The following is a 14622-nucleotide window of genomic DNA, read 5'->3' as shown; positions in this document are numbered from 1 at the left end:
AGTGTTAACAGACATTGAAGACTTTGTGTGCTATAGTTAACAGCAATCTTTGAAAATGTAAGAACTAATTTACATGTAGTTACGACTAGTGAATAGTCCAGGAGGGTTCAGCAGTTGAGAGTACAAGGACAAGAATGAAGCGTGTCATTAGTGGATTGTGATTAAGACAAGAAGACTTCATATTGATTTGAAGTGCTAGTTTCTGTGTTGAGATCCGTTGCCAGGGGACGACTAACGAAGACGCAGAATCCTAGTGCATGTGCAACGGTGATCTGGAAGCTGTGTAAATCAGCGATAGCGCTGTATTAATTATAATTAAGAGAACTTGTAACCGAAGTGCTAATAAATCCAATCTTCCGAACTAGAACCCGTTATTTTCGTCACGCATACCACCCTACACGTGACAGTATATTTCATTCACCAATTCTGAACTGGGCCGATCACAGTGGCCGCGCGGTTTAAGGTACGAACCGTCTTCGCCCACTCGAACACTGGGATCGTGGGTTGGAATCCCACTCGAGGCGTGGATGTCTGTGTTTGTGTTGTTCTCTGTGTAGGTAGCGGTCTTGAGATGGGCTGATCCCCCGTCCAAGGAGTTCTGCCGACTGTATGTAGGATTACCTACCTACCACTGGGCGCTACAGCCCTGGGTGAGCCTTGGCCTCCTCTACAACCAGTCTCCACAACCAGTGCGTGCTGCCATAGGAATGGACCCACGCATGATGACCCGAGGCTGGTGGTTAGGTTTATGAACAAAATTCTTTTTACAGGATGAGGTTGTTAGCATCATGCCCAACCCCCAGGTTGGAGGACCAGGGTATATCTCTTAGCCTGGACTCTACCTTTTGACCTTTCCGGCATGGGTGACCCTACCGGTAGTTAAACTACCGCCGGCATATTTCACCAGGTCACAGTCACAAACCCCACCACCACGTCTAGGTGGTGACACCTTTTCTTGCGGGGNTTTGTGGGGGGGGGGGGGGGGGAAGTGTATAGGATTAAGAAACTGAAAAAGCGGCCAAGGTCCAAAGGGCTGCAGAGCCATACAGAGAGAGACTTGAACTGGAATCGGAAGGTTGCATTGTTGTACCCGAAATGTTTGAGTTCGAATCAGACTCTTTTATTCTTAACCGAAAATAGGTTGCGAGTAATTTTGAGTGGGAAACATTGGTGGGTAAGTGGGAGGGATTGTGCCATTTTGCCATTTGAGGTAATCGAGCCCAAGAAGGAGTCTGGTCTGTGAAGCTGGTTGGTTGAATTCCTGGAGTAGGCGAGGCCAAGGGGCTTGAATTGATGATTATCGTCTCAGAGAAAAAGTAAACCACTCGTCGACCCTTAAGACAGTTTTTCACTATTTTTCGATCTTGTCACCTGTCTATTCTGATTTAAGTTTTTTCTCACTACTTTCAGGCAGATGCCTGGACTATACTCGTACCTCAAATTAAGCCACGACCACTTCCTTTATAATCTTTTATGATATATTATTCAATAATTGCCTTTCTATTTGGCCCTGCTTATTTTGAGGTTTGACATCATGAAGTACATACATAAACAAAACTCCGTGGCTTTAGTCCGCAAGCGAACTATACCGGCCGAGCGACCGCCGCTTGTCGGCAAAGTTAGTGCCAACTTTTGCTCATAGAGGGTGTCGCGTGGTCAGCGCAGCGCAACGTATTCCCACGGCCTTTACTCTCGGATTTCTAGACCGGAGCCGCTATTTCCTTTAAATAGCACCTCAGTTATCCTCTCGAGGCTGAGTGGACCCCGTTCCAGACCCACTACTTCTCAGGAAATCTGGTAGTGCCTGGAATCGAACCAGGGACCTCTGGATGTGTAGCCAGGAACTCTGGTCACTAGACCACAGAAGCGTCGCATACATAAACAGATATACGAATTTATCGTTGTTTGTACGGTAATAACACACATGATATATGTTATCAGTTTTTACAGTCCATCTGGTCTCTAGAGCCTATCTGAGTTGTTTTCTGATATATCCGTGTGTCACGATGATTTGGTTAGCGGCTGATTGGACCTTTGAAGTGTGCATTCTGAAATGGGCTCGCCTGCTTACGTTTACAAAACATATCACATCTCTTACGTTAATGCTGAGTAATAAACAGTTTATGTGAAACTGTTATAAACTTTGTTCTGAGAGTTCGAATTTATTCAAAATTGATCCGTATCTGCCAGTTGAGAAAACTAGTGAATGTTAAATATGTTTAAGTACTTAAAATAGATTGTATACTTATTGAAAACTTATTTCGTTCATTGGAATTTGGGAACCAAACATCCGGATGGAAGCAGTACTGGTTCAAGGACTCTTAAGCCTGTTTGCTTTTCATTGCCAGAAGGCAGCCAGGCAAGCCAGTAATGATTACATTCCTTCTTCACATTGGCTAATAAACATTTTGTAATTCACTTATGGGTCTGCGTATTGCTGATGAGCCAGAGTAAATTCGACTGGTGTAGGGTGGTCCGAAGACGGTATGCTCAAAGGTTCCTTCTTTCACATTGAATTAAGTAATTGGACGTTCCAGAATGGTATTTTTTTTCTCATGGGGTGAGACTGAGTCCGCTTGGTACTGCTTGCTGCTGTTTGTGGACTGTTATGCCAGCCCCATATGATAGATGATGATGATTGTGGAGCAACCGGTGGACTGCGAACTGGCAGAAAGTCTGCCCCAGTGCCACTTTGTCCACCACAAATCCCACATGACATGACCCGAGATCGAACCCGTGTCACCTCGGTGGAAAGCTGGTGACTAACCGCCCGAGTTATGACAGCCTTCCAGAAGGGCGGGCGCTCATTTGTTGTGTGTGATCAACTGGGATAATGCCATATTATGTGCAGTACCTTTCGCACACTTTCCACCTGTGAACTACGGAAATTCGTAAAATCGTTTGCAGGCGAGGCTCATGATGCTTTTGTCTTACTAGTGTCCAGAACTGTGGCGAGCCCTGCCCAAACTTTCATCGGAATGGCTTGGGGCGGGGCCCAGGAGGCGTTGTTACGGGAAGGCTGGGTCACAGAGCGAACCAGTCCGCACCTTGGACGTCCCGTGCGTGGGTAGCCCATTCTTTCATTCCACGCGCTCTACAGCCGCATTAATTATGTTGATGTTTGTTTTCTTCTGTCGCGAATTGCGAAAAGGGGGCACACATTAAAAAATTTGTTCCAGGTTTCGAGCCTATTTCACTTTTCCTAGATATTCGTTATATTCTGGGCAATTATTGACGGCATTTAACCATTTAAACCATGATTTTTTATTTTTAGTTTTATTTTTAATTATTTTATAGTGGTCGTATCAGATTACCCTGGAAATACGTGAAGTAAAAAATTACAAATTGTCTTGAGGGCGGAAATAGATTATTTGAAACCACTGTGCCAGATATAAAAATGTGAAATATAGCTATGTACGGTCGTTGCTGTGCAATGGCTGCGAGATAGGCGAATATACAACGACCATTTCTGAGTAACAGCTCGGTAAACACGGTCCTGCGTAAACGAATACGCACGAAACAATAGAGTTACTGTTAGAAACGGTATTTTCTATGCGGTCCGTGCCGAGATGTTATGAGCAGGACACTTTGAAGCAACGAGTTGTGTCTCACTCTACACGGGAGCTGGGAAGAGATGGCGCTATTGGCATTTGTCAGCTGAGACGAGTTCTGTATTTCAGGTTGTGAACAAAATAGTTGCAAGAGTGCGGCTGAGAAATGGAGACACTCTGTGTGTAGTTCAGTGATACTGTTATGGTTTGTTTAAAATCCGTTGCTGGGACACGGATAGTGGAGACTGTAATAGACCGAGGACAGTAGACCGCATGTGTCAGTGATCTGTAAAATGTAATTCTATTCGCTACTCCATTTCCCATGTATAGTCGTACCCAAAATACGTGACAGTAAGATATCGTTTGGGCTAAACTGATGGACCCGTTACTTGAGAACGGAGGCAGAGTCCAGTCTCCAAAACGTTTTAAATTAAAAAATGGGATACTGAATAATGTCCAGAAATTGAGTAATTTTACGAAATATAGACTTAAGTTTTTAAAAATGGAAATAAATAAAGCCCAACAGATACATAAGGTTATGCAAAAAGGTCAGTATATGATAACCACTTGATGTTGATTCTGTTGATTTCTTAAACCATTTGGATGTAGGCCATGTTGCTGACGTTTCGAAGGTACATGAGTCGAATTATATGTGTTGAGTTCCTGGTCCACTGTCTCAACTGGCTCAGACTGCACACCAATCCCCACATTGTTTTCATAACAATGCTATATTTACGTAGAAACTCACCAGTATACCCACCTCGACCCTGAAGATTGAAACAACATCGACCACAATGACACGGTGTAACAATGCAAGAACGGAATCAGCCAGTAATCAGTAATGATAACCACTTATTGGATATACTGATTGCAGTATTAACCGCGCTTTCAGGATGTGACTTGCGGAGGAGTTCAAAACAGTTCCCGTCTGCTCTGCAGTGGGCGCATCGCTTGGATGTTGCCTTCAGAGGCGTGTGTGCTGCCTTGTCCGTACTGGTAACCCTAGAAACACAGGGCTGGTTTGCTAAATCACCGACCCGGACAAGTGTCAAGTCAGATGAGGCCAGTCACCACTTCACGTCTAAAATACCTGAGTCACTTGTGGCTGCATGTTGGGTAACTTACACAGGGTATAGCTGTTGACCTTCCCTTCCACCGTAGCCCTGCGAGTCACAAAAGGCGACGAAAAGGAAACTCGGTAGAAAAGATAAAGTTGTCCCTGTACTTAAGTAATTAAGCACTACGCCATGAAGGCGTATGGGGGAATGGATGTGTAGATCCACATTTTTCTTGACCTCGGCACTAGTTGAAGATGAGTGATCATCTTCACACCTCGGCTGCTTTACCGCCGGGGAAAGAGCCCCTGGTACCCATTATATAGGAGGCTGGGTGGACCCCAGAGAAAAGAAAACTCTTGACCCTACAGGGACTCGAACTCCGACCTCTAGATCTTTCAGCCTGTAACCAGTCGCTATAGCGGCTACGCTTTCCCGGCTCCCAAGGGAACCCGGTGTCTGGGGATATGACTCGGCCACCCTGTTACTGGAGGTCATAAATACAGAGACCTAGTCCTCCAGGTCGGAGTTTGGACGCAAAGCTGACGTCCTTGTTTTGTAAAAAGTATTGTTGCGAAATTCAAAGAGGTGAAAACCTGATGGTCTGATTCACGAAAGAATACGCGAATCTGGAAGCATCTTCTAAGCAAGGCTGTGGCTCAGAAAGGGCTGTTTTGCCAATGATGATGATAATGATGATGGCAGCTGTTGACCATAGTGACATCTGTACGATACTTAGTGCCGTGCTACTTTTTCTACTTTTTCTACTTTTACGATCAATTTCATAAGAAACTTTCAGTATATACTAGTACTCATTTCTGTTAGAGGTTGAGTCGACCCCAGGGCCATAGTGGGGCTGGAAGGATTAGGTGAACTAAAAAATCCACCTCATTGGGATTCGATCCCGCGAACTTCCGGCTTGTAGCATAGTGCCTCACCCAACTCTGGGGGTAAAGGGCGGCCGGCGCGTAAGTCTGACAACCTCACCGTCATCTGTGAGTCGATTGTCTAGAAAATGTGGGAGCCTCAACATCTCTCAACCCCGTGGGCCTGCACGGCCTGTTACATGCAAACCTTTACTTACTTACTTTTACTTTCAGCATATCCGTATCAACGAAACTCATGTCTGAGTACCATGCACAGACGTGGAATTTCCCGAGATCTTCGTATCTCCATTCTACTTCACCCTTTCTGCTTCCGATGGTTGGCGAACACTGAAGAGCATCATCACGCCCCTCTGAACTGTCTATCTTAAGCATGACACGTCGTTACTATTGGTAAAGCTTGCAGTTTCACCCATTTCTAGATCTGCATCCTTTCGGGCAGTTGGCAGCTTTCTCTAGTTTCTTCGTACAATACCACTTTCTTATAAACCCCAAGCTTTCAAATCTGTGACCAAGTCCACACAAGTAAATAGTTTAAAAATACTTTGTGATTTCCACAAGAAGTGACCGAGACATATCTTTGACAGCTCTAACTCCTAGATTTGATCTGTATTATATCCATTTTTTTTCAATTATGAGATGTGCCCACATTCATCTGCACGCATCGAAACTTTGTAGCTACATTTTACGGTTCTTAGGCTTCTATTGCCGATCACAGTGGCCGCGCGGTCTAACGCATGAACCGTCTTCTCGCGATTGAACACTGGGATGTCTGTGTGCGTTTCTGTGTTTGTGTTACAGGTAGCGGTCTTGCGACGGACTGATCCCCCGCCCAAGGAGTACTACAGACTATCTTAGGATTAAGAAACTGAAAAAGTGGCCGAGGCCCACAGGGGCTCTAGAGCCATTGATAGACAGATAGATATGCTTGTATTGTTTTATAATTTGCCGATCTTTGAATTTTACCTTCGTTGCATGAACAGACTGACCTTCAGATGGCAGGAAATGTTCCTTAGACGTCTTTTAGCTCCTCTGTCGAAAGTTATACAGAGTGATTCTAAATTATTTTCGAGGTTTCCGTTTATAGGCCACGGAAATACCCATAATAATTTAGAATCACTGTGTAGATTGTACAGTTTGTCAAATTGAGGAACATTTATGTTTCGAAGCACTGTGTCGTTGCCTCAGAGATAGACAGCAACCAAGGAAATATGTTTTTCGTGGCTTTAGTCCGCAAGCAAACTATACCGAGTGACCGCCGCTTGTAGGCGAAGTTAGAGCCAACAGGGGATAGAGGGTGTCGCGTGGTCAGCGCAACGAATCCCCACGGCCGTTAATTTTGGTTTTCTAGACCGTAGCCGGTATTTCCTTGAAATAGCTGCTCAGTTATCTTCAGGAGGCTGAGTGAACCCCGTTCCAGACACACTACTTCTCAGAAATTCCTGTAGCAGCGGGAATCGAACCCGGACCTGTGGATCTATAGCGAGAAACTCTGTCCACTAGACCACAGAGGCAGTCAGCAGATATGTTTAGTGTCATTATTTATGAACTTGAAGCACCTCAGTTCAAGCCGGTCTGATTTATAACCCCCATTGCCATGAATATTTGTATTTTTTCAAGTGTGGTTGTCTGATATGCTAGTCCATGTCTTTTTCTAGCATAAAAGTGTGTTCGACAAGTGCATGCTTAGTCAGCATTGGTAGAACTAGTTTAAAGAAGTCTACGGTGGTTTCAGGAGAAAACCACTGTCATTTTGTCCCAGAAAATTTTAAAACCGGGTTGGTTTCACTACGAAACCACTTCACCTGAACGGGTTAACCCTTTGAGGATCATTTAGATTCACTTCGTCCTGGATGTATCGGAACGCTTTAATATATGCACTGTTTTACCCTACATTTGCAATACGTTGCACACTGTGTGGAAGACTTGGTACGTTTGAATATGTTTCATATGATAAGGCTATCTCTGAGAGTCATAAGAGGCGCATTAAGTGACACATAAGAATTAATTACGTGTAGGAATAGATTCTGACGTATTTTGCAATTATAAAACTTCATGTGACGGTCAGTATTATGTCTTATCAGTGGTGGTAACATGTGGCAAGCGATAGGTAAATAAAGAAGGTTACAATAAAGGAGTTAATTTATTTGAAAAGTTCAGATCGTCGAACATATGTATTTAATTATATGAAGGAGTAACAAACGTCAATTTCACCGCTCCAAGATTTCTATCGAGTGACCTACAAACAAAAAAAAAAGTCCTTGGTTTTAGTCCGAAAGCGAACTATACCGACCGAGCAACCGCCGCTTGTCGGCGAGGTTATTGCCAACTTTAGCGGATAGAGGGTGTCGCGTGGTCAGCGCAACGAATCCCCCCACGGGCGTTAAATTCGGTTTTCTAGACCGGAGCCGAAATTTCCATGAAATAGCTCCTCAGTTATCCTCACGAAGCTGAGTGGACCCCATTCCAGACCCACTACTTCTCAGAAAATCTGGTAGCAGCGGGAATGGAACCCGGGACATCTGGATCTGCAGCCAGGAACTCTGACCGGTAGACCACAGAGGTGGTCCTTTGACGTATAATGTGCCGTACATAAAATGAACGCAAAATGGAAATGTTAGTCTGTCCATGTATAATAAATACCTCATGAACTATTAAACGGCGTTCTGTTGCGTTTTATATTGTCTGCATTAAAATCTATCTGGCGAATTTAATTATATTTCCGTGCCATTTAAACGGAAACACCGACGATAATTTAGAATCACCCTGTATTTCTTTCAGCTATGTCTACTTCGCATGTAGTTCAGGTTGGATTTATGTTTTGTCCAAAACGGCACTTTGCTTTAAGAAAGAGAAGTGCGTATAGCAAAGAACGCGGCTGGAAAATACGTGTACCCCATTGTAGTACACCTTTCTGTTTGTGTTACGCAAATGGATTCAGTACGACACGCAAGACACAAATCGCGGAAGTGTGTCAGTTGTGTTGAGTCTTGAATGCAGATCCAGAGAATCGCTATTTAATTTAAACTGTGCCAGACGCTGAATAATGTTTGGCTTTGAATACACCTAACTTTTATTGTAATCCTGAAATAGACCACATGCTTCGTAAAATGTTGTTATAAGCCCACATAACCTTGTTCTTGGAACAGAGTTTGTACTTCACAGAGAAATAATATGCTTCCTAAATGTCAAGATGCGTTTCACTGACACACCAGTCCACCAGTCGTTAAAAAAATAAAGTACGATGATTGTGCTAGGAAGTTTGATAGCCGTGTTTTTCTCATCGAGTTGTAGGTGGTCTCTGCGATTTTGTTGGCTTGAAATAAGCGATAACTTGTAACATATAGGATACGTACCCAGTTTAGGGTATTTTTATTTGTGTGTAATCTTGACGGAAGATCGAATTTTGACGCTGTTTCTGTATCACAAACATTCCGACCGAACATGTTGACTCAGGCGATAAGGCTTCTGAGTTGTACGTGTATTTGGAGGTACCCGCTTCGTATCTCGCCCCGGAACGTTTGAATATCTTTTTTTAAAATTTTAGTCTTTTGCTCAGTACCTCCAGACAAATGCAGGGGTAAAAGTAAAGTAAGTAAAAGGTAAAGGTATCCTTATAACAGGCCGTGGAGGCCTATAATGTTGTGAGATGTTTAGGTTCCCAAAATTTCTTGACAATCGGCTCATAGATGGTTGTCAGCCCTACGCGCCGATCACCCTTTACCCCCAAGAATATACCTGGTACTTATTTCTGTTAGAGGCTGAGTCGACCCCACGGTCATAGTGCGGCTGGAAGGATTAGGTCAATTGAAAAATCCAATGACCTCATCGGGACTTGATCTCGCGACCTTCCGGCTTGTAGCATAGGAATGCGGGGGGTAATACTTTTAAAATTGCCCACAACTGCTTCCCTCAGGTCTTTTCAAATTCACAGAATTCGATGCCCTGTCATATCATTTGACGCAAAATGAAAGACGTAGTTGATACAGCATTGTAAAGTAACGTATGTTCCATCCATCCGATCCACACACGCATTCTGTGAAATCGGATCAGCGGAGACTGCTACGTAACATTAATAGCATTCGTGTGTTCCACGTGTTAATGTTTTTTGTATTCTGAAGTGTCGGGGAGGCCGCTGTTCCACTATGCTGTGTATTATTTTCCCCGGTGGACGTCACAACCGAAGTTAACTACGTCTTCTGACTCTTGCGCTTTTCTTAATGGTTTCCTGTGTTCTTTGTAATGATTTCCAAGTATATTCTTCCTCCTGTTATTGACGTTTAGGCGCGGATAATGCCGTATGTACAGCATCAGTGAATTCACATCTGTTTCACTATCTTGTAATGAGCGTAAGAGAACCAAAAGCGTCGGACAGACTGACAAAGGAACAGTTTCTAAAGTGAAGAAGAGTGGGTCAAGGAGAGATATAGTTTACGATCTGTCTTAATCAATAAAATGTAGGACCTGTTTATTACAGTTGAACACATCCTTTATCCAAGATTCTTAAAGAAGTTTTGTGGGCTTTTCAACGGGCTCGGCCTATGTACTCTTCTCTTCTTTCGCACACAAGTTACGTGGGTGCCCAGGTTACGTGATGAACTTCCAGTAGTTATATGTATCCGGTTTGGTTCTTCTTTAATCAGAAGTTTCTATTTATATTGATGAAAAGGTGTTTAGTAGCCCATGTTATCCACCTATTCGTGATTCATAAGCAAAATGACGTTAACTAACTAACAGCTATAATTCCTTGGGTTTAGTCCGCAAGCGAACTATATCGACCTAGCGACCGCCACATGTCGGCGAAGTTAATCCCAACTTTAGCGGATAGAGGGTGTCGCGTGGTTAGCGCAACGGATACCCACGCCCGTTAATCTCTGTTTTCTAGACTGGAGCCGCTGTTTTCTTGAAGTAGCACCTCAATTATCCTCACGAGGCTGAGTGGACCGCATTCCAGACCCACTCCTCAGAAAATCTGGTTACGTTGGGAATCGAACCCGGACCTCTGGATCTGTAGCCAAGAACTCTGTCCGCTAGACCGCAGAGGCGGTCACAAAATGACATTGTGAAAAGTAAATAAACACGATGGATTTTGTGTATGTGTTTATGGGAGTCCTGATAGCCCAGTCGGTATAGCGACGGCCTACAGGCTGGGCAGCAGAGGAATTTGGATTAAATGCTCGTCACGAGCAGCAGATTTTTCTCTTCTCTACAGATTCTTATCCAGTGGTGACTTTGGGGCTCTTACTCCAGGGGATAGGACGTCAAGCTGACCACTCACCTTCCAGTTCCGACGTCAAGAATGATGGAGCTATACCTCCACCTTCATGGCGTGGTGCTTAATTAATTAAGCACGGGGAAACATTACCTTTACCGTATTGTATATGCATGTATTCATGTATTTGTATAAGCATGCCCTTTTGTAATGTGTACATGTGTGTATTCATGCAGGTACATATCTCATTGTATGCATGCATACATGTGTGTTTTTTTTGCTATCTTTCCGTTCAAATTTGTATGGATTTGCTTTATTTTAATGATATTTGTGTACATATGTGTTCTCAGACGATGCCGCGAATTTCTGGGGTCATGTAACACTAGAGATGTTCATATATGGGCTCGGGAACTGTATGTTTACATTTTTAAACGAATTTTTGTGTCAGATGAATGTAGCAACGTGTCGATTTCACGAAATTTACGTTTATACATACGTTCTGTTCTGACGACGTTGTGAATTCACAGATGTGTACGATATGTGGTAAATTGTTGTGCCATAGAACTTTTTAAATGTACGTCGTCTTGATGCAGAAAACACATTATGATTAATAAAAAAGTGCTTTCAAGTGTACCTGACGTCCGATCTTTCACGGGAGCGAACCGTGATACCGAGCAGTACTGGTCGTTGCAGAGGTTAGGGAGAGACTGACGGTAACTAAACGAGTAATGCAGAAGTTTCATGAGGAAAGGTTGTGTCAATAAACTAAACGAGTCAGAAAGTAAAGAGCTATATTAAGTTAAAATCTTAAACAGGCTAACAACTTTGGAGAACTTTGATGATGATGTGGACATCAAGAGAACTTGTGAAGATATTAGAGAGGATATAGAATTTTTAGTCAAAGGGAGACGTAGATTATTATGAGTCGAAGCAGCATAAGCCATGATTCAGAACTGTAGATCAAAAGGAAGAAGCCAGATTACCGTGGCTACAGGGTCCGAGGCAAAAAGAAAAAGATAGTATGAACAACGTAGCCGTGAGGCTACTATCTGAAAGTCAAAATTAATGAGCTTGCAACTCGCAGTAAGAACAAAAATATTAGAGAATTTGTATTAAGGGATAAACTAATTTAAATGGGGGTGTCTAGGTAGCAGTAACTTGGTAAAGGATGAGAATGGCGATCTGTATGCAAATTGCAGCAACGTTTTGAATAGATGAAAGAATTTCGTCTCTCATGTTTTGCACGTTCGTCGGGTCAGTGATGTTAGGCAGATAGAAATGCACACAGCTTAGCCGTTAGTACCTGATCCTAGCCCTTTTGAAGTTGAAAGCGCTATTGCAAAATTGAAACGGTATAAATCGCCAGGTAGTGATCAGATTCCGGCAGAACTTATTCAAGCAGTAGGCGAAATATTACGTTCTAAGATCCACAATCTAATTACTTCTATCTGACATAAGGAAAAAGTTCCTGATCAGTGGAAGGAGTCTATTATTGTACCAGTTCACAAGAAGGGTGATAAAACTGACTGCAGTAATTGTAAGGGGAGATCACTGCTATCACCGTCATACAATTTTGTTTGTTTTCCCAATATCTCTCTCTCTCAAGGTTAAGTCCATACATAGACGAAATTATTGGGGGTCATCAGTGTGGGTTTCGAAGTAGGAGATCAACTACAGATCAGATCTTTTGCATTCGTAGTTACTGAAGAAGAAACGGGAGTACAATGAGACAGTACATCGGCTATTCATAAACTTCAAGAAAGCCAACGATTCAATTAGGAGGGAAGTTTTGTGCAATATTACCATTGCGTTTTTGGTGCCGATGAATCTAGTTAAGCTTATTAAAATGTGTTTGAATGAACTCTGTAGTAAAGCCCGTATAGGTAAACATTTGTCTGATGCGTTTCCCATTCAGAATGGTCTAAAGGAAACAAAGAAAGAAGGTGGCACTGAAATTGAATGGAACATATCAAATTGTGGTCTCTTAGGGCGGCCGCACATCAAATGCGTCAAGACAAGCATCAGTCTTGCTTCTTGTTTGCATCATGACTCAGACCTGTGTGCGGCTGTTTTCATAATCTTCAACTGTGCTCCTTTCTTTACATCATGTCGCAGACATCTTGTCTTGACTGTTACATGTGTGCGGCCTGCCTTAGAGATATAGGTTGGGGGAGGTATGGACTGGCTTCATCTGCTTCAGGATGGAGACCAGTGCCGGGCCTTTGTCACAGTAATGAACCTTCTGTTTCCTAAAATATTGAGAAAAGTAACTGAGAGACTGCTGGCTTCTCAAGAAGGACTCGGCTTCATCGACTTATTTTTGCTATAAACATGTATTCGTTTTCTTTACAGCAGTTTTTTCTGTATCTTAAAATTTAAGACGACTTTTGTTAGTCTTGGAGCTTATTTTTAACAGTTAAGGCATAATGCTCCTTCAGTTCGTCCAAACCGGCTCTGGGGTCCACTCTACCTCCTATCCAATATGTACATAGGGCTATTTCCCTGGGGGTAGAGCGGCCGGAGCGTGAAGCTGACCACTCAACTAGTGCCGAGGTCAAGAAAATGTGGATCTATACATCCTCTCCCCCATACGTCTTAATGGCGTAGCGCTTAATTCGTTGAGCACAGGGACAGCTTTAACTTTTAAGGCATAATGCTCGGCGTATTGAGGAAAGCCCAGTAACGGATAGGCACATTAGCTTCTGTGGAGAGGGTCGAGGAAAGGGAAATATACAGCAATTCGCTGTCACAGTTGTGTGTTGGAGAGTTGGAAGGGTTATAGTATAGGTGGCCACATATGGATACGTGAGTTTTGTTGGAAGCGTATTTCGGAACGTTTTATGCAAGGTGTGAAATATTTTGGGTTTGAGAAAGTGACTGTTCAGCGTTAGGGCCTGTGGCGGGTAGGAGCTCTTTAATATACCGTTACAATTTAGCTTCAAAATATGTAAACTGAGGTTATGCTTGATTATCAGTGAACTGAAAATATTTATATTTTCCTAACAGCTAATTTTTTTTCTGTGGTTTGTTGCAGAGTTGTCCTGCACCGTAAACCATGAATTTCCATCGCATGTGTGACTTGCAACTAGCTGAAGGCTGCAAAGAAACCTGAGGACTTTTGGGTAAGTAAGCAACTTGAGTGGTCTCCTGCAACTTTTAATATCAGTGAATTTCTGACGGCGTCATTTCGAGACCTGTAGAGGATCTGTAGTGTTTCGGTGGAACCAACTGGAGTTCATTCACGGAGTTTGTAGGCCCCTCCGTCGTAATTGTAGACCATTATTTGACTTATTGTACCTGTCCCGGGTGAATATGATGATGGAGTATTTGGTGGAATGAAGATTGGCAGGGGAAACCGAAGTATTCGGAGAAAACCTGCTCCAGCGCCACTTTGTCCACCACAAATCCCACTTGACCAGACGCGGGATCGAACCCGGGCAGCCGCGATGGGAAGCCAGCGACTAACCACTTGAGCTATGGCGCGGCCGTTCTCTGACTTTAAGGGAGGAACATAGACTGAGGGTGTTTGAGAACAGGGTGTTAAGGAAAATATTTGGACCGAAGGGAGATGAAGTGACAAGAGGTTGGAGAAAACTGCATAATGAGGAGCTTCATAACTTGTACTCTTCTCCAAGTATAATTAGAATGATTTAGTCAAGGAGGATGAAATGGGCAGTCCATGCAGCGTGAATGGGGGAGTGGAAGAATGCATATAGGATATAGGTGGGGAAAGCCAGAATGAAAGAGACCACTGGGAAGACAAAGACGTAGGTGGATTGACAATATTAAAATGGATCTTAGAGAAATAGGATGGGATGGTATGGATTGGATTGATCTGGCTGACGATAGGGACCAGTGGATGGCTCTTGTGAACACGGTGATGAGCCTTGGGGTTGCATAAAATACTGGGAAGCTCTTGA

General features: G+C 43.3%; 1 protein-coding gene across 2 annotated transcripts in view; it reads left to right on the top strand.

Annotated features, from left to right (window-relative positions):
• The window catches only part of LOC111867594 (myocardin-related transcription factor B), a 340472-nt gene that overhangs the window by 21898 nt on the left and 303952 nt on the right, over positions 1 to 14622 (top strand). For both annotated transcript variants that reach the window (XM_033752733.1, XM_023857581.2), the window contains exon 2: positions 13737 to 13824. The gene's annotated coding sequence lies outside the window, so the exon portion shown is untranslated. The remainder of the gene's footprint in view (positions 1 to 13736; positions 13825 to 14622) is intronic.

This window comes from Cryptotermes secundus, unplaced genomic scaffold, assembly GCF_002891405.2.
Source record: "Cryptotermes secundus unplaced genomic scaffold, Csec_1.0 scaffold548, whole genome shotgun sequence".
Taxonomy (NCBI): domain Eukaryota; kingdom Metazoa; phylum Arthropoda; class Insecta; order Blattodea; family Kalotermitidae; genus Cryptotermes; species Cryptotermes secundus.
The sequence above is the reverse complement of the archived record's forward strand: the minus strand, read 5'-3'. Positions and strand labels throughout refer to the sequence as shown.